General features: G+C 50.3%; 1 non-coding gene across 1 annotated transcript; it reads left to right on the top strand.

Annotated features, from left to right (window-relative positions):
* Positions 1–491: 491 nt before the first annotated feature.
* On the top strand, positions 492–574 carry LOC128937727 (small nucleolar RNA SNORD45). The gene has a single exon (XR_008483078.1). It is a non-coding gene; the product is annotated as a small nucleolar RNA SNORD45 (small nucleolar RNA).
* The last annotated feature ends 18,332 nt before the right edge of the window (positions 575–18,906 follow it).

Genomic DNA, 18,906 nt, shown 5'->3' with positions numbered 1-18,906 from the left:
CGTGTCCCTGGCAGCGGAGCGGCGGCGGGTGCGTGGTGCGGGCCGGGCCCGGGGCTTGTGCAGGGCCGGGCAGATCCGCGGTGCCCGAGCGGGGCCGGGCATGGCTGGGCAGATCCGCGGTGCCCGAGCGGGGCCGGGCGTGGCAGGGCAGATCCGCGGTGCCCCGAGCGGTCGCTACCCCGAGCGCGGTGCCCCGAAGGGCGCTGAGGCCCAGGGCTCCGGGCCGGGCCCGGCGAGGCGGTGGAGGGCCGAGGGCGCTGAGGGCGATGGCGGCGGCGCCGAGCCGGGGCCGCGGAAAGAGCCGGGCCGGGGCGGCTCTGCCCGGGGCGGGGTTTGCTGCCAGCAGCGGCACCGGCTCCAGCGCCGGGCCAAGGGCTGCAGTGGCGGGGCCCGGCTGCAGCCACAGAGAGCGGCCCTGGGCGCTAGAAACGGCGGCTCCGGGCTGGGAGGGCCCCAGCAGCAGCAGCAGGAGGAGGAGGAGGCGGTGGCCGGGCCCGCGATGAGCGCTGGCATGTATTATCTGAGCGGCGCTGATGTCTCTCACGCTTTAGCTCTAGAATTACTCTGAGGCCCGGCCAGCCCCCGATCCCTCTGGCAGTGCAGCTTTTCCCACTGCTGGCGTCGAGTGCTTAGACCAGGCTGGGACCCAGCCTGGGGAGAGGGCTCTGAGGCAGAGGGGGAATTTTCCAGAGGAGAAATCCATTTGGATTGAGGTGAAATGTGCATCTGTGAGCTCAGTCTGCAGCTTGTTGTTTAGTCTGACTGTGACTGTGTTCACAGGGGTCCAAGGATGAGGGAAGAGACAAGGATCTGACTCCATGTTTCAGAAGGCTTGATTTATTATTTTATGACATATATTATATTAAAACTATACTAAAAGAACAGAAGAAAGGATTTAATCAGAAGGCTAGCTAAGAATAGCAAAAGAAGGAATGATAACAAAGGTTTGTGGCTCGGACAGAGTCGTGCTGACTGTGATTGGCCATTACTTAGAAACATCCACATGAGACCAATCACAGATCCACCTGTTGTGTTCCACAGCAGCAGATAAGCAATGTTTACATTTTGTTCCTGAGGCCTGTCAGCTTCTCAGGAGGAAAAATCCTAAGGAAAGGATTTTCCATAAAAGATGTCTGTGACACTTGTGCATAGTAAACTTTTTTTCCCAAAGAAAAAAAATTCCAATATTTTCTTTTTTCCCAAAGAAAATATTCCAAGAGCTGTTTAGCATGGGTCCTCCTCAGTTCTACCTTTTTAGGGCATGTGTATTCCTTGGTTGTGGTTTTGGTCCTTTCTTATCATCTTCAGTTTTGGCCGCTGCCCACACTGCCTTCAGAGGATGGGTGCTGATAGCTGGCACATCTGTACCAGGTGTCTTCATCCCATGTTCATTGGATGTTATCCCATCCAAGCAGGCACTGTAACACAAGCACACTTATATCAACTACATCACTATTATGTCTAAGCTTATAATTAACAACAGAAATGAAAACTGTATCTTTATAACAAAGTTATTTTAACAGCACCCATCTAAAATCCATGTTAACATTTGCACAAAGCCAATATTGCAGTCTGTATCTATAGCAGGCCAAGGGCCGGGCGCCCCTCGGTGGCTCTGGCCCGGCAGAATTTTGGGGGTCCCGGTGTTTGGTGCTGACAGAGCCCCGGCGCTGGGCCGGGGGTGCGAGGGACCCTCCCTGGGGGGGGTCGGGCTGCCCGGGGCAGGCGCTGCAGCATCAGCCTGGAGCCACGGGGGAATGGCCCGGGCCCGGCAGGCTGGGGGCTGGCACAGCGGAGAGGGGGCCCCGGAGCTGGGGGAGCCTCTGCAGCCTGCGGTGTCAGACACCCCGATAAGGGGGAGCCCAGGAGCCCGGAGATGGTGGCACCATGGACAAGGGACACCCATGGTGTGAAGAATGCATATTTTATGATTGGCTCTTTGCAAATATTAAAACGAATGTTATGTGTTATGTTAGGATGTTATGCTGTATTGATTTTTTAATTGATTTTTTAAGTGTGTTAAATGTAGTTTAGGTTATAACATAATGTTAAAATAGAAACTGTGTATGTGAGGTATTTTTTAAAGAAAGGAATGAGGTACTCGCAGCAAGATGGCAGCCACAGGACACCTAAATCTTTCAGAGAAAGAGAATTTATTGCTCTCTTATCAGAGGAAACTAACTGCTTCCTGCCTCCCTCAGGCTTGAAGATGCCATCAGGATTCAGAGGAAGAAGCTGACACTGACCAGACACAATCCTGTGTTTGAATGGAATTTATGCATCAGGTATGAGGTGTGTGAATATGCAACAGGTTATTGTTTTTAAGGGTTAATCCTCGGTTAATGTGTGTCCTTTTTTGGGCTTATGCTGCCCAGAAAAAGGTACCTGGACGTCTGTTACTCTTTGTTTTTGTTGTCTCATGTTGTCCTAAATCCTAATTTTCCAAATTACTAATGCTCTAATTATATTACTATTTTTATAACCATTTTATTACTATTAAACTTTTAAAATTTTAAAAACAAGTGATTGGCGTTTTTCACCCTTGGGTACCCTGGGTGCTGAAACGGGGACCCCGCACAGGCAGCACCCCTGGGCCCCTCTGACTCACCTGGGGAGCCCAGGGAAGGAACCTCTGGGGTTGCCCCAGCAGCCCAGAGAGAGGGGACACCAATACACACTGGGGCTGCAGGAGCCCAGAGAGGAGGGAGCCCCTGAACTGCAAAGTAGGGAGACCAGAGAGGGGAACTCCTTGGTGGGTGTTTTTTTGCTGAATTTTGGAGGTTTGGGTTTTTTTGAGGGTGGCTGAATCCTGGTGGTCTGGAGGCTTTTATGGACATCAGACACCTGGTGAATTCTAGAGATGGACTCAGGCAAGAGGAGCAGCCAGTCCCCAAAATCCCACTCTTGGCATCCCTCATACCCCTCTGCAGTCCTCCCTCTAACATCTTTAAGCCTCTGGGAAGAGCCCAAAGGGATGGAAGTGCCTAAAATGCTGCTGAAGTGTCTGAGCTGCTCTCACCTGTGGATGTTCCTGTCCACAAACCTCTCCTGGTCAGTGCCACGGGGGGCTGGGAAGGAGTTTAGGGGATCCTGAGAGGATTGGAAGGGGTTTTGGTGGCTCTTGGCTCCATTTGTGGTGCTGGGAAGGGGTTAAGGGGGCTCTGGAGGGGTCTGTGGGAGAGTTTTTGGAGTTCTGGAAGGGCTGTGTGGCTTGGAGAGAACTTGGGTGGGTCTAGGGAGAGGTGGGAAAGAGTTTTGATGGATCTTGGGGCCATTTCTATTGCACAGAGTGGTTCGGGGTGTGGGGGACAGCAGGGATCTGTGGGGTGGTTTGATGGAGCTGGAGTGGCTGTGGGGCTGGGAGTGGGTTTTAGGGCAGTCATGACCCCCCAGACCCCCAGAGCTGCCCCCAGACCCTGCGCACAAGGTGCTGCTGGGGGACAGGGGCTCCATGGAGGGGTTTGTGTTCCTGGCACCCTGAGAGTGAGGGGGGATTCCCCAGGGCCCTGTGTGACCCCCCCATGCCAGTGTCACCCCCTTGTCCCTCCCCACAGCACTCCTGCCCCAGCTCTGCTGCCCCAGAGGGAATTTGGGGAGGGGGCAGAGGGAGTGAGCAGCCCCTGCTGGGTGATGGCCCTGGCCCAGCCCCTTTGTTCAGCACCGAGCTGGGCTGGGGCCGCAGGAGGAAGAGGCCGATGGGAAGCAGATCCTGCAGCTGGGACAGTGCTTGGGGTCAGGGCAAGGTCCTGCCCTGCACACCTGGCTCAGGTGTGACCCTGCCCCAGCAAGGGAGCGGGACATTCCCATCCCCACAGATCAGGGCTGGGAGCAGCACTTGGAGCACGGATGTGGAAATACTGGGAGCTCACTGAGAGGGTGAATTATCCCACCTTCCCCTTCTGAGGTCGTAGCCCAGGAGGGCAGCCAGGGAGATGCCCAGCAAGAGGCAGAAGTGCAGGAGCTGCAGCTGCCACGTGTCTGCCAATGCCAGGAGGAGGAAGTGGCTGATGGAGCTGCTGTTGGACATTTGCTGTGGCTGCACTTGGGCACCTGTTCATGGAGAAAGGGACAGTGAAGGATTAGAGGAGATACCTGTAACCAAAATCAAAGCAATTTCCCATACACCCTCCTTTGTAACACACAGAGACATGCTCTTGTGTTGAAGAGTTCTGATGTTTCCTTTTTAAGCTCTTTCCATGTACTTCCTGGTATTCTTGGATATCAGAAACCCTCAGCATTTCTGCTGCCCTCTGGTAGAACAGAGTGATTTCCCTGAGGCAAGATAATGAGTGGAGACTGGGGGCAGATGATCTGTCACTTCATTCTGTTTGCAGTTCCTCTGGGCTTTCACTTTTCTCAGGTGGAGGATATTCACAGTCCCACGTTTCTCTTAAAAACCCCCAGGCACGGCTGAGAGCAGATGGATCCATCACAGCCCAGCTCCACATTTGTAGCCAAGGACTCACATTGCTCATTTCACCAACCCAGCAGCATTTTCAGTGTCACAACACCTCTGCCTTTCCCCATGGATCTTATCACTCAGAGATGATCTAGGACAGGTTTGCATGCTGGGTTGAAGCTCCCGGCTTGGACTGAAATCTCAGAGGGACATCCAAGTGTCCTTATGCTGGCATTGGATGAAGGGAGATGCAGCTCCTTCTCTGGCTGCCCTGACAGCATTGCCCAGAGCCGGGTACTGGAGACAGCATCACCCTGAGCCAGCGGTGCCCCCTCCAGAGCCCCCAGGGCTGGGCAGCTGCTCCCAGCCCTGTGCTCTGCAGAGGGAACTGGGCCCGGGGCTGCAGAGCTGCCCCATGGCTCTGCTGCAGCTCTGCCTGCACAGGAGGGGCTGTGCACGCCTTGGAGCCTCGTCCCTGAGGCAGAGGCTTGGCTGGGGCACAGGAGGGAGGGGGCTTGTTCAGAGGGAGGGGCTGCACTGGAGGGGATCCTGTGGACATCTCTCAACTCTCCCTGCCAGAGCATTGCTGGGTTTTGTTTTCTCTCATTGCCTGATCTTCTCTCTGTTTGCTGGAGATTTTCCTTCTGCAGGTGTTTCCCTGAGCCTGATCTGTCCCTGCCAGCTCTCACAGACCCCAAATCTCTGCACTCTCCCTGGCCCTACAGAACCCTGCCTGTTTGCAGGGCACTGGCTAGGGGCAGATTCTGTTTGCAGCTTGGAGAAAGAACAGCTCAGACTCAGCCTGATGACTCCAGCAAGGGTGATGGTGCTGCTGACCATAGGCAGAGTGGCTGAAGGCACATCAGGGATCTCCTGTGAACCTATTGATCACTAAAAGGAACAGTTCAGATGTCTCAGGCACTTGTCAAAATTCATAATCGTCCTTTAATATTTATCCCTCCCTCCATGTCATTCTCCAGTATCAGGAATCTGAAGACAAAGTCTTAGGAAATGTCCTCATTTTTATCAAAATCCTTGTCTTGGAAATATTCTGTGACTGATCAGAACCCCTCAGTACATCAGAGCTTCATGAGTATTTCACCTCCCTGCACCAGAAATACTCAGAGATGTACTCACAGAGTCTGTAGGCATTGGGATGTTCCAGCTGTAGGAAATCACTCCAGGAGCTGCTGCTGCATTGTCCTGCAGCCAGAGGTTCCTGTGCCAAGGCTGGCAGTGATTCTGCCCCAGGCACTTCTCAGCCCTTTCCCAGCCCTGCCTGATTGAAGCTCTCTGTGCCTCTGTGCTGTGCCTGGGGTGGCTGCAGGCAGTGCCCCAGCCCTGCTGGACTGCGCACAGGAGCTGCTCCTGGGCAGAGCTGTCTCTCTGCAGTGCTGTCCTTGCCAGGAGCTGCCTCTGGGCCAGGAGCCCAGCCCAGCTCAGCAGCACAGACACAGCACAAAGACTATAATGAGCCTCTGGGGCTTTGTGCTGATGCCCTGAACATCAGTCCCTGAGAGGGAGCTGAAGAAACTTCTCCAGAACTCCAAGTCAGAATCCAACTCCAAAGTTTCTTTGACTTTTAATGGCTCTCACTGAGGGACACGACTGAGAAAGTGTCCCCAGGCCCCAGGCAGAGCAGAGAACTGGAGGCACTGATGACAGCTGGGGACAAAGAGAAGCCAAGTCTTGCTGCCCAGGGGCACAGCAGGGTCTGTGCCACCAAGGGCTGTGAGGAGACACCTTGTCCTGAGGCACTGGGGCCTCCTGGCACAGCCCCATCCAGGCTGGGCACTGTCAGCCCCTTGTCCTGCCCTCAGCATCCCCCCCTAGCTCACATCCCAGCGGCCTCAAGAATCTGCTGGAAGGAGTCCCTGGGGAGCCTTGCTCAGCAATGGCGCTGGGGGCTCCTGAATGCTCCCTGCAGGGACTGCAGGTTTTACAAAGGACTTTGGGTTTTGCTTTGGCCTTGCAGTCTCTGAGAGCTTTGTGCAATCACGGCCTCCAGTTATCTGCTGTAATTAGTCCATGGAGAGGCTTTGTCAGTAACAGCCCTCAGTGGGGCTCATTAATGCTTCAAGGTACTTCAGTTTTTTTAAGGTACTTGGTGTCTCCCTTTTGATAGAGACTGCGTGAGAGATTTGTGCAATCATGGCCTCAGTTATCTGCTTTAACGAGTCCCTTGAGAGCTTTGTATTGACACTCAGTGGAACTCATTAATACTTTGAGGTAATAATGGTTTTTAAGGTGCTTTGGAATTTCCTTTCCTCGGTGAGGCTTCTGAGAGGTTTTTGTGCCATCTGGCCTCCAATTCTCTCCTCCAAGGAGTCATGAGGACCATGTTTTCCGGATGGACCTCAGTGGGACTCATTCATGCTTTGAGACACTCTGGGGTTTTCTTCTGTCTTTGACTCCTCGAAAGGTTTGTGCAATCTCCTCTCAGGCCCTGAGGTTCCAGGGCTCAGCTCCAAATGCACCATGGGGCTCATTAGAATCAAGCAAGTCCTGACAAACCATGGTTTTGCCTTGATTTCTCTCTACTGTAGTGCAGTTCATTAGGAAGTTTTTTTTTCTATTGTTATGGAGAAATATTTCAAAGAGCTTCTAATAAATCCACATTCCTGTTTTAAGGGTGTATGGTTCTATTTAGAGAAGAAATGTTAGAAGAATTCTATGACTGACATTGTCCCAGGGACTTTGCTATAGGAGCTCTGGCCTGCTCTGAGAAGCTGTGTCTTGAGATCTGACACAGTGTGGAGAGCCTTGCTCCACATTTCCAAACCCCATCCTGTCTCTCCTCACTCACCTGGCATCAGCTTAATTTGGAGAACTGGCTGCTCTCAGGCAAAGAGGGTTTTTTTTCTTTTCTTTTACTGCTCAAAAAAACTCCTGAGCTCCCTGTTGAAAACAGACACCCTCCTCAAGTGTGTGCCAAGCCCAAGCTGCCACCAAGACCCCTCCAGAGCTGCCCTGGGCCAGCTGTGAGGATGTGTGGAGGCCCAGAGGCCTACCATCAGAGTCTCAATCCCCCAGACATGGAGGACTGGTTCTAGATAAGAGGAATAGGCTTTCAGGTTAGGGTGAGATGCTTTCTTCTCATATTGATCTTTGCAGACACATGCCGATTTATGTTACGTTAGGTTACCCCATTGGCCCATTGGCCTAATTACCCTAGTTCAACTCCTATTGCCCACATTTGTTTGGCCCTAGAATGTTCTCTCTCTGTCCCTCCATTTGCCCTACTTTGCGGTATTCCTCAACCCTTGTTTCCTATTGGCTGACCTGAGATCTGACCTCCTCCTCTGCACCATTTTCCCCCATATCCATTGGACCCTGACCCTCAGCTCCACCCTCACTACCCCATATAAGACCCTGATCCCTGAGCCTACACCCTGTCTTCATCCCTGGACCCTGTTCAGCTGTGTAGCCTGTTTCCTGTAAACCAATAAACCCAGTTTGCTGGAGATCATATGAAGACCCATCCTGCTCATTCTGTCACCTTTCTAAGGCAGCAGTGAGGTTTGGGCTCATGAGTGCTGGACGTTCCAAGGGCCTCAGTAGGGCCATGATGCTACACATGGCGCCCGAAGAAGAACCAGATTCCTTGAGGTCCCTGTGAGTGTCTCCAGCAGTGATCCTACCAGCCAGACGTCAGTGGAAGCTGTACCCCTGCGGGTCAGCCACAACACTGAAGTGAGACTCCAGTTTTATCGAATCTCGCTAAAGAAGAAGTTGACAATCCCCTCAAAAGCCGTGGGACCAGCTTCTCTGACAGCCCCATAAGCCCCACTTTGGCTGGAGATTGTGCCTGTGAGACTGAGAGTTAGTGACTGAGTGGCAGAGAGCTCCAAGGGCTTTGGGCTTTTGATTTTCTGTTCCTGTGGGTGGGCATTCCCTCTTCCACTGGGGGCAGCTACGGGAAATACTCATTCCCAGGCTGAAAAGGATGCTTTTGTTAGGTTTTGGAGAGTTTTAAATTTAGAGGAGAGTTAATTTTCTGAAGGGAGTTTAAAAGGTATTGTTCATGGTTATTTGAGGAGCTTCCTGATATCTCTGTTGATTCTATCTATCACTTACCATTTTGGGATGCTGTTGCGGAAAATCTTTATATTTTATAAACACAAGGGGTTTTAAAAGTTGAGAAATTTTATCTGTTGTTTCATTCAATTTATAGGATCATTTAATGAGTTCATGGTTCCAACCCTTTGCCCTGGTTTATTCAACCCACCCTTCACGTTCCCGAACCCAGGTTTCCTGAGAACAGGATGGGAGATGGAGCCCGCCCTTTGGCACAGACAAGCCATCTGCTGTCTGCCATCTCCCCTCCTTTTCTGTCCTCTCCTCAGGGTGGCAGTGGCCCTGCTGCCTTGAGATATTCCCTCACCCACATTCCTTCATTGCCTAGTTCTAATCCCCCTTCCTATAAATCACAAGATGGCAATACTCCTGTTAGAGAGACCGCCATTTTAGATCCCCTCCTGCCTTCATCCCCATTTCCCGCCTTTGCTCCAGGCGCCTCCTCTGTGACGGGTCCCACCTTAATGTTGAATTCTACCGCTGCATTGGGTCCCTCCCCTGTCATCAGAAAGCTCCTCCCCGATGCGGGCTCCACCTCTCCCCTTCCAGGCAGGCCCCTTCTCCAGTCCAGCCTCTTCCAGTTCCCACATCACTGGAACCGGACATGGGGCCAACTGGAAGGAAGCCATTTTGGCTACCAAAGGCCTTCAACGCCAGGCATTGCCGGTCGGCAGAAAGGCCTGCGCCTCTGCCAGCAGACCTGCCTCCTCTACAGAGGAAAAGAGTGATAGCTTATCTGAGAGTGAGGATGAGCCCAAGGATTCTTGGCAGAGGATGCGGAGAAAAGCTGCAAAGGAGGGGGACTGGGAGGTGGTATCCAAGATTCAGGTGGCACCTGTGCAGTATAAGCTGGGGCCAAAACCTAAATGGGAATCCATAGGGAATAGATTCCCATTTAGGTTTTGGCCCCTGGGAATCCATAGGGAATAGATTCCCATTTAGGTTTTGGCCCCTGGGAATCCATAGGGAATAGATTCCCATTTAGGTTTTGGCCCCTGCTTATACTGCACAGGTGCCACCTGAATCTTGGATTCCCTACCTCCACAGGGAAATGAAGGACTTAGTAAAGCTGCCAAGGATTATTGGAGGAGTTCTCCCTATTTTAACAATTTGCTGGACATGCCATTTGCTGCCCACATAAGCGTGCCACAAAATTTAAAATGGTGTATGAAAATTATATTGTCACCTGATGAATTTATTTTCTGGAAAGGAGTTTGGATAAATAAAGTTCATGAGTTACCAAAAAGTTATGTTGAGGAAGAAGGGCGACAACACCTCACAATGGACCACATTACCAGGGAAGGAGACTATACTAGACTGCAGTATCAGGCTGAAGTCATTTCCCAGTCAATACTGGAAGATCTCAAAGGCGCTGCATGGTCCACCCTCCTCCAAACACCTGATGCTTCTACACCCCACACTGACTTCACTTACATTCACCAGGGCTTGGATGAGGGCTATATCCAGTTCATAAAGCACCTTATGAAAGCCCTGGAAAAACAGGTAGATGATCAAAAGGTCCAGGATTATCTTATTAGCAAATTAGCTTTCTGTAATGCCAGTATTGACTGCAGAAAGGTTCTTCACAGCCTCCCCCTTGACCCTGAGCCGACCATTGCTCAGATGGTTGATGCTTGCATTTGCCAGGCGATCTCAGACTGTGACTCCAGCCTAGCCAAGGCCACCAGCCAGGGTGCAATTGAAATGCTGGTTGCAGCAAATGTGCTTCCCCACAATACAGAATGTAATAAAGGCAGTGGAAACTGTTATAACTGCAGGAAAACTGGACATGTAGCAAAAGATCATAAATACAAGAATACTGTTCTGGTTTTTTACCCAGCCCTCAGTCCCACAGCCATTACCCAAACTGTTCTTGAAGCCAACAGCACTACCAGCCCTCAGGAAACTCCCAGCAGAGCATGAAATGACACCAAATATGAAGTTATTCTTTCTCACCCTTCCATTGGTGAGAGATGTCCTAGGTTACAATATAAAGATGTATTCTATTCCCATCCTCAAGAGCTGTTGAAACAGGAGGGGCATTGTTTTATTCCTTATCTCCTGTTAAATAAACCCATCAATGCCTTTCTGCATGACTCAGAGATAAGGCCCTCTAGGAGCCATTTCTGTTTAATGGACCACCTCATGACTCATAGAATGATATCAGCCCATTGTGAGATGCTCCACCCAGGGGGGAAGAGCTAAGCATGCCCCCCTGGATATTATCTGGGGTTTGGGACAAAACAAGCTGCCTTTCCACTGGATTCCCCAGAGCAACAGCTACCTTTTCCACTGGGTCTTCAGAGGTAGGCTACACCCTACTACAGGATCTCTGCTCCAACATTACCACATCTGCCACTCCAGGAGGACTGCAGCCACCATTCCAACTGGACTGCTACCAACACCCTGACCAACAGAGTGACAGGTTATATTCTGACTTTATCAGTGTTTTTTATTTTGTATTATTGCATGATTTTTTTTCCTAATAAATTGTATTTCTGACTTTGAGTCTCTCTCTGGTTTTGCGGGGTTTGCTGCCCCTCCACCAGGCCTGCCATACCAGCTGAGATCTCAGAAGCAGCGCCCGGCCCCTGTGAGATTCCAGCTCCTCTGTGCCATGCTGCTGCCCCTGTAGCCATCTCTGCCTGCAGTGGAACCACCTCTCTGTGCTTTACTGTGACTGAAAGCGCCCCTACAGTTGTGCCCAGCCAACTGGAAGACATCCTTACTGTGACTGTTCCTGATAAAAAAATCCACCTTGTCCTTGCTGTGGTACCCAGGTGAACTGTGTGTTGGGCTTGATTGAACATCTGAGGGTAACCCATGGGAAAAGGAGGGTTTGCTTTCAGTGTGCTCAATGTGAAAAAGAGTAGAGTAATTATCATAGTATTGTTTGTCACTTTCCTAAATGCAGGGGAACAGCAGAAATGGCTCCAGGCAGGGAGTGGGTATGTGAGGAATGCAGCAGGGACTTCAAGATGAAAATTGTTCTGGGACAACACAAAAGATTGGCACATTCATTGATTAGGCATCAGGAAAGGGTTGCTTTCCCACCCAAAAGAGACTTCCAACCAAGGAGCCCACAAAAGATGCTTGACTAAAGAGGAGGAAGAACTACTGATAAGATTGGAGGCTCAGTTTGAGGGGAACAAGAACATCAGTAAACTCATTGCAAGACACTCATCACAAGCAAAACAGCTAAACAAAGCAACGACGAAAGGAGATTGCTGCCCAAGAAACCAGCCGAGGATGTAGATAAAGAAACAGGGATGAGTCATCAAACCAGGAGACCACATGAGGGCCTGAGAACGGACTTGGACAAAGATCTTGGGAGGAGTCAGATGCTTGGGAGAGCAGCTGCTGGAAGGAAAACAGATCCCAACATGAGTCACTACCCCGATAAGGATAACAACAGCTGGGAAACAGCAAGTGACAGAGGGAGAGGCAGCTGCAGACCCATTATCTCAGAACCCTCAGTGAATGGTATCAGCTGGGACAATTAACACCTTCCCACAGGCATTCAAGCACTTCCTAGATGGCCAAGAGATGCAATCAACAGTCAATCAATCAGCACAGGAATGCTTCTGATGCTTTGAATCAATCAGCCAGATAAGAATAGTAACCAGAGATAAGGGAAAAATGAGGACCCAGGAAAAAGGAACAACAGGAGCTTTTCAAAAATGGATGAAAAGAAGAGCAGTTGAGAAAGGTAATTTTCTTTTCGTCCAGGACCTGTTCCATCTAGATAGGGGAAAACTTGCTAAAATGATCCTGAATGACACAGTGTTTGTCCTGTGAAATCATACCCATCGAACATTTTTCAGTTTTAAAAGCCATATGAGAACACTTGATAGCCTTGGGAACTTTCAAACTAATGGGAAAGCCGACAATGGTGCTTTCAGAGAATTAATTACAGCAAAAGAAATTGAAAAAAATGGGCAGGAGATGAGCAAAAACTCAGCTCCCAGTTTGGGATAACTCTAAGAGACATCAAGAAGATGGACCCAGAGAACTCCTGGACCACGGAGATCTTCAGCTTATGGTTAACATCAGGAAAAATCCCAGACATGGTGAGGGGTTGCAGGACTGTTTTGATTCCTAAGTCAACCAAGCCAGAGCGCCTAAAGGACATTAACAACTGGAGACCCATCCAGATCCGATCTTGCTAAGACTGTTCTCCAGCATTTTAACAGCCACACTGACCAAGGCTTGCCCCCTCAACCCAAGGCCAAGAGGCTTTATAAGAGCAGTGGGATGCTCTGAAAACCTGAAACTCCTGCAAATCATAATTCGGTTGACAGAAGAACACAAACCCCTGGGTATTGTATTTGTGGACATCACCAAGGCTTTTGACACTGTAAGCCAGCAGCACTATCTACATGCCCTACAGGAAAGGGAAGCATATCCCGACATCATCAATTTGGTGAGCAAATTGATGTGTGAGCATTAATTTGTGTGAGCAAATCCATGTGCCTGCTCCCATATTTTTGCCGGAGTGCCCCCTTAATATAAAATTTATAGTAATTCAGAGGGGTGGGGAGGGTTTACATTCTCCATTTCAGGGGAGGCTCCTGCCTTCCTTAGCAGACTCCTGTCTTTCCAAACCCAGACAGATTTTGGCGCCCAACGTGAGGTTCGAGGGCACAGCAACAAAAAACGGAATAACAGTTCTTGAGTAATCTAATTTTTGTGTGTGGCTATAGAAACTTCATTAAGTGACACCATGTGGTCCAGCTTGCCCTGGTTTGGGTGGCATGTGATCATGGTCTGATTTCTCCCATTTGTAGGCCCTTATCCAAACATGGGTCCTATAACCAAGGCTACTGTGTCTGTTATCCGGATTGTTTTATGGGTGAATAAGGTGAGGAATTAATGGATTTTTAACTTCCTCTGGAAAGCAGGCACATGGATTCACAGCTATCACACACTAACTGTATGTTTTTGGGGTTACTTTAATAATGGCACCTGCTGTAATGAAATGACACTGGGCGAAATCTTCTCCCAACCCTTTAGCCATTTCTTTGGGTCCTCCCCACCAGTTTTTGAAGGGTTCAGTTCCACTCTGAATATTAATTATATCATACAGTGGCTAGTGTTGCTGATAAGCCTGCTCTATTTAGCATTTAGAGAGAAGGGATGACTTACTTGGATAACCACCCTGACACCTACCCCAGAACCTAACATGCCACCAGAGTCTAGGGATGCTGCTGCCCCAGAGCCTGACCCTGCCCCACAGCCCACCCCAGATTGAACTACCCATTGGGTGGGGGGGTCTGGTGAAGGAGATACATGAGATGGGCCAGATGCCGAAGGAATACACTTCCCCAGCTGGTGAGGAAACCTCTCCCTGCCTTGAAGAGGGAGAGTCTAATAGTGCAGCAGCGGAACCCACAGATGTTACAACTGTCCAGGTTTCCAGCTGAATTGCAAAGGCAGACACAGCCAGCAGCAGTTGCCCCTGTAGAAATAAGGAGATCTAAGATGAAAGCAGAGCACCCAGATAGGGGAGGGCCCTCACAACCCACAGGGGAGCCAGAGGTTGCAATCATCACCGAGTCCCTGACGTACGAAAGTCTCTGTATCTGCACAAAGACATTGTACGACGGAGTTGTGAGATTTGTACAACCTGGCTACTTTTGGTCTGGGATCTTATGGGTACAGGCATGCATCTGGATAGTGGTGAGGCAAGGAATTTGGGGCCCTTGCCAGGACTCAGGTATCAATCAGATTTTTGTAAGGGAGCCAGGGTCCCTTTCCCTCTGGGAGTGGCTTTTACGAAGTGTCAGAAAGAGGTTTGTTCACAGAGAAAGAATGCAGGAGCAGCACCATAGAATGTGCTGGAAGACTCTTGAGGAAGGGATCCAACAGCTGAGAGAAGTGGCAGTATTGGAGGTGCTCTTTGGGAGGGATAGACAGCATGATAATAACCCCGACAAAGCCAGGTGCACAGGGAGAATGTTGTGGAGCCTGGCAAATCTGGGGCCATCTCAATACACCACCTTTATTGCAACAATTAATGCCAACACAAACCGAGAGACAGTGGATTCTGTGGCCAACAATCTTAGGAATTATGGAAGTATGATCAATGGACTGATGCAGGCTCATGTCTCTGCTGTGATTAAGGACCTCAAAGAAAAGATGAGGGAGGTGGTGAGGGAAGAGGTGAGGAGGAACAGTTCCCACATGGCACCAGTACAATTCACAGGCGCCAGAGTCAGAGCCCAATGTTGCCCACCTAGAGAGAGGGGGGGGTACACCGCACGGGCTGAACTGTGGTTTTTTCTGCGTGACCATGGGGAAGACATGGGAAAGTGGGATGGAACATCCACTTCTGTCCTGGCAGCACAGGTGCATCAGCTCAAGGAGGGAAACACAAATCAAGGGAACTCCAGTAAAGTGAAGGTAGCCTCAACCTCCCATGACTGAGTTGCTGAGTATGATCTGTCAGATCCCCTGGAAGGTACCTCTACCATGTATACCCAGGGTTAGAAGGGCCCTGCCTCCAGCCAGGGAGAGGCACGGGAAAACCGGATTTTCTGGACGGTGTGGATCCAATGGCATGGCACATCAGAACCACAAAAGTACGATGCTTTAGTTGATACTGCTGTGCAGTGTACCCTAATACCATCAGGACATGTGCGGGCAGAACCTATTTCCATTGCTGGGCTGGCGGGGGGATCACAGCAATTGACCCTGTTAGAAGCCGAGATGAGCCTGACTGGGAAAGAGTGGAAAAAACATTCTATTGTGACTGGCCCAGAGGCCCCGTGTATTCTGGGGATAGATTTCCTCCTGAATGGTTATTACAAAGACTGAAAGGGACTCAGATGGGCTTTTGGCATAGCTGCTGTGGAGGCAGAAAACATCAAGTAGTTGAACACTTTGCCTGGACTATCAGAAAGCCCATCTGCAGTAGGACTCCTGAATGTGGAAGAGCAAAGAGCACCAATTGCCACCTTGACAGTGCACCGCTGGCAGTATCGGATGAATCAAGATGCCATGATCCCCATCCACAAGATGATCCGTGAGCTGGAGAGCGAAGGGGTGGTCAGCAAGACCCACTCACCCTTCAACAGCCCCACTTGGCCTGTGCGCAAGTCTGGCAGAGAATGGAGATTGACTGTGGACTATCGTGCCTTGAATGAAGTGACTCCACCACTGAGCGCTGCTGTGCCGGACATGCTGGAACTCCAGTACAAGCTGGAGTCCAAGGCAGCAAAGTGGTACGCCACCATTGACATTGTTAACACATTTTTCTCCATTCCTCTGGCAGCAGAATGCAGGCCTCAGTTTGCTTTCACCTGGAGGGGAGTGCAGTATACCTGGAACTGACTGCCCCAGGGGTGAAAGCACAGCCCCACCATCTGCCATGGACTGATCCAGCCTGCACTGGAAAAGGGTGAGGTTCCAGAATACCTGCAATACATGAATGACATCATTGTGTGGGGGAACACGGCAATGGAAGTATTTGAGAAAGGATCATCAGGATTCTGCTAGAAGCCAGCTTTGCTATCAAGAAGAGCAAAGTCAAGGGACCTGCCTGAGAGATCCAGTTCCTGGGAGTGAAGTGGCAAGACAGACGACGTCAGATTCCCACTGAGGTCATCAACAAAATCACCGCGATATCTCCACCAACTAGCAAGATGGAAACACAAGCTTTCCTGGGTGCCATAGGTTTTGGAGAATGCACATTCTCGAATACAGTCCAGGTTGTGAGCCCTCTTTACCTGCAAGAAGAAGGAGTTGCACTGGGGTCCTGAACAGCAACAAGCCTTTGCCTAGATCAAGCAGGAGATCGCTCATGTGGTTGCCCTTGGCCCAGTCAGGACAGGACCAGAGGGGAAGAACATGCTCTACTCTGCAGTCGGGAACCATGGCTTGTCCTGGAGTCTTTGGCAGAAGGTGCCTGGGGAGACTCGAGGCCGACCACTGGGATTCTGGAGTCGAAGCTACAGAGGGTCCGAAGCCAACTACACTCCCACAGAGAAAGAAATCTTGGCTGCCTGTGAAGGAGTCCAGGCTGCCTCAGAGGTGATTGGCATGAAAGCACAACTCCTCCTGGCACCTCGACTACCGGTGCTGGGGTGGATGTTCAAAGGCAAGGTTCCTTCCACCCACCATGCCACTGACGCTACCTGGAGTAAATGGATTGCTCTTATCACACAGCGCACCTGTGTTGGAAACCTGAATCGCCCTGGGATTCTGGAGATAATTACAAACTGGCCCGAAGGTGAGAACTTTGGTCTGACTGATGAAGAGGATCAAGAATCAGTGACACGTGCTGAAGAAGCTCCTCCATATAACCAACTGCCCCCAGAGGAAACACACTATGCTCTTTTCACTGATGGTTCCTGTCTCATCATAGGGATGAACCAGAAGTGGAAAGCAGCCGTATGGAGCCCCACCCGACAGGTTGCACAAGATACCGAAGGAGAAGGTGGTTCAACTCAAAGCTGTTCAGCTGGCCCTGGACATTGCTGAGAGAGAGAAATGGCCAAAGCTCTACCTTTATACTAATTCATGGATAGTAGCCAATGCTCTTTGAGGCTGGCTGGAAAGGTGGAAAAAGGCCAACTGGCAGCGTAGGGGAAAACCGATCTGGGCTGCTGAGGAGTGGAAAGACATTGCCGCTCGGTTAGAGAAGCTACCTGTGAAAGTCCACCATATGGATGCTCATGTCCCCAAGAGTTGGGCTAATGAGGAACACCGAAACAACGAGCAGGTAGATCAGGCAGCAAAGATAGAGGTGTCAAAGATAGACTTAGATTGGAAACATAAGGGGGAGTTGTTCCTAGCTCAATGGGCCCATGATGCCTCAGGTCATCAGGGCAGAGATGCCACCTATAGGTGGGCACGAGGAGTGGATCTAACCATGGACGGTATATCACAGGTTATCCATGACTGAGACATGTGTTGCCATCAAGCAGGCCAAGTGAGTGAAGATGCTCTGGTAAGGTGGGCGGTGGTCCAAGTACCAGTATGGGGAGGCCTGGCAGATTGACTCCATCACGCTGCCCTAGACATGCCAGAACAAGCGCTACGTGCTGACCATGGTGGAAGGCACCACAGTCTGGTTGGAGACCTACCCTGGGCCTCACACCACTGCCCGGTACACCATCCTAGGCCTGGAATAGCAAATCCTGTGGAGACATGTCACCCCTGAGAGAACTGCGTCAGAAAATGAGACCCATTTCAAGAATGGCCTTATCAACGCCTGGGCCAGGGAACATGGTATTAAATGGATATATCATATCCCCTACCATGCACCAGCTGCCAGGAAAGTTGAACAGTGCAATGGACTACTTAAAACAACCCTGAAGGCACTCGGCGTGGGCGGGGGGGTGGGACTTTTAGAAATTGGGAAATGAACCTAGCAAAAGCCACCTGGATGGTCAACATCAGAGGGTCCATAAATCGAGCTGGTCCTGCCCAGTCTGAACCCCTGCGCACAGTGGGTGGAAATAAAGTCCCTGTTGTAAATGTGAAAGGTATTTTAGGAAGGCCTGTTTGGATTGATCCCACCTCAGGCAGAGACAAACCCATCCGTGGAATGGTTTTTGCTCAATGACTGTTTACACTTGGTGGGTAGTGCAGAAAGATGGAGAAAGCCGTTGTGTACAACAGGGAGACCCAGTCTTAAGTGAGAACTGTGTGTAAGGTTTTTTTTGGGTTTTTTTTTTTTTTTTGTGGTGCAGATGGAAATAGAAAAAGGGGTGGATAATGTTGAAGATTGCATGCAAGATGTTTTCCATTACCATCTGTATGGCAGATTACCTTTGTTAAGTGGGCAGTTTGCCTTATCTCTCTCTTTGAGTGACCACATTCACACCTCCCTCTGGAGGGGACATCTGATGATAACAGACTATTGAATGTCACTGCATGACTGATAACAACTATACCATCCCATTGTGACATGCTCCACCCAGAGGGAGGAGCCAAGCATTGCTACCCAGATATAATCCGAGATTCTGGAACACTAGCACGGCTTTCTCCACAGGATTCCCCAGAGGAACAGCGGCTGTCTCTACTCCTACTAGATCTTCAGAAGAAGAATACATCCTTCTCTACAGATCCCCCTCACTCCAACAGAACCACACCTGATACTTCAGGATGTCTGCAGCCACATTTCCAAGTGGACTGTCACCCACACCCTGACCCACAGGGTGTCAGGTTGGGATCTGATTCTGTCAGTGTTGTTCTGGTGTACTGCATTGTTTTATTTCATCCTTTACATTTTTTTCTTTTCCCCCTTAAAGAACTGTTATTTCTTACTCCCATATTTTTGCCTGAGAGCCCCTTAATTTAAAATTTACAGCAATTCAAAGGGGTGGGGAGGGTTTACATTCTCCATTTCAGGGGAGGCTCCTGCCTTCCTTAGCAGACTCCTGTCTTTCCAAGCCAAGACACCAATGAACTCCTACCAAATTCGG

The sequence above is a fragment of the Melozone crissalis genome, unplaced genomic scaffold (genome assembly GCF_028551555.1).
Source record: "Melozone crissalis strain CALT ecotype California unplaced genomic scaffold, PUWL_Pcris_2 ptg000021l_1, whole genome shotgun sequence".
Taxonomy (NCBI): domain Eukaryota; kingdom Metazoa; phylum Chordata; class Aves; order Passeriformes; family Passerellidae; genus Melozone; species Melozone crissalis.
Note: the sequence above shows the minus strand (reverse complement) of the source record. Positions and strands in the feature narration are given on the sequence as shown.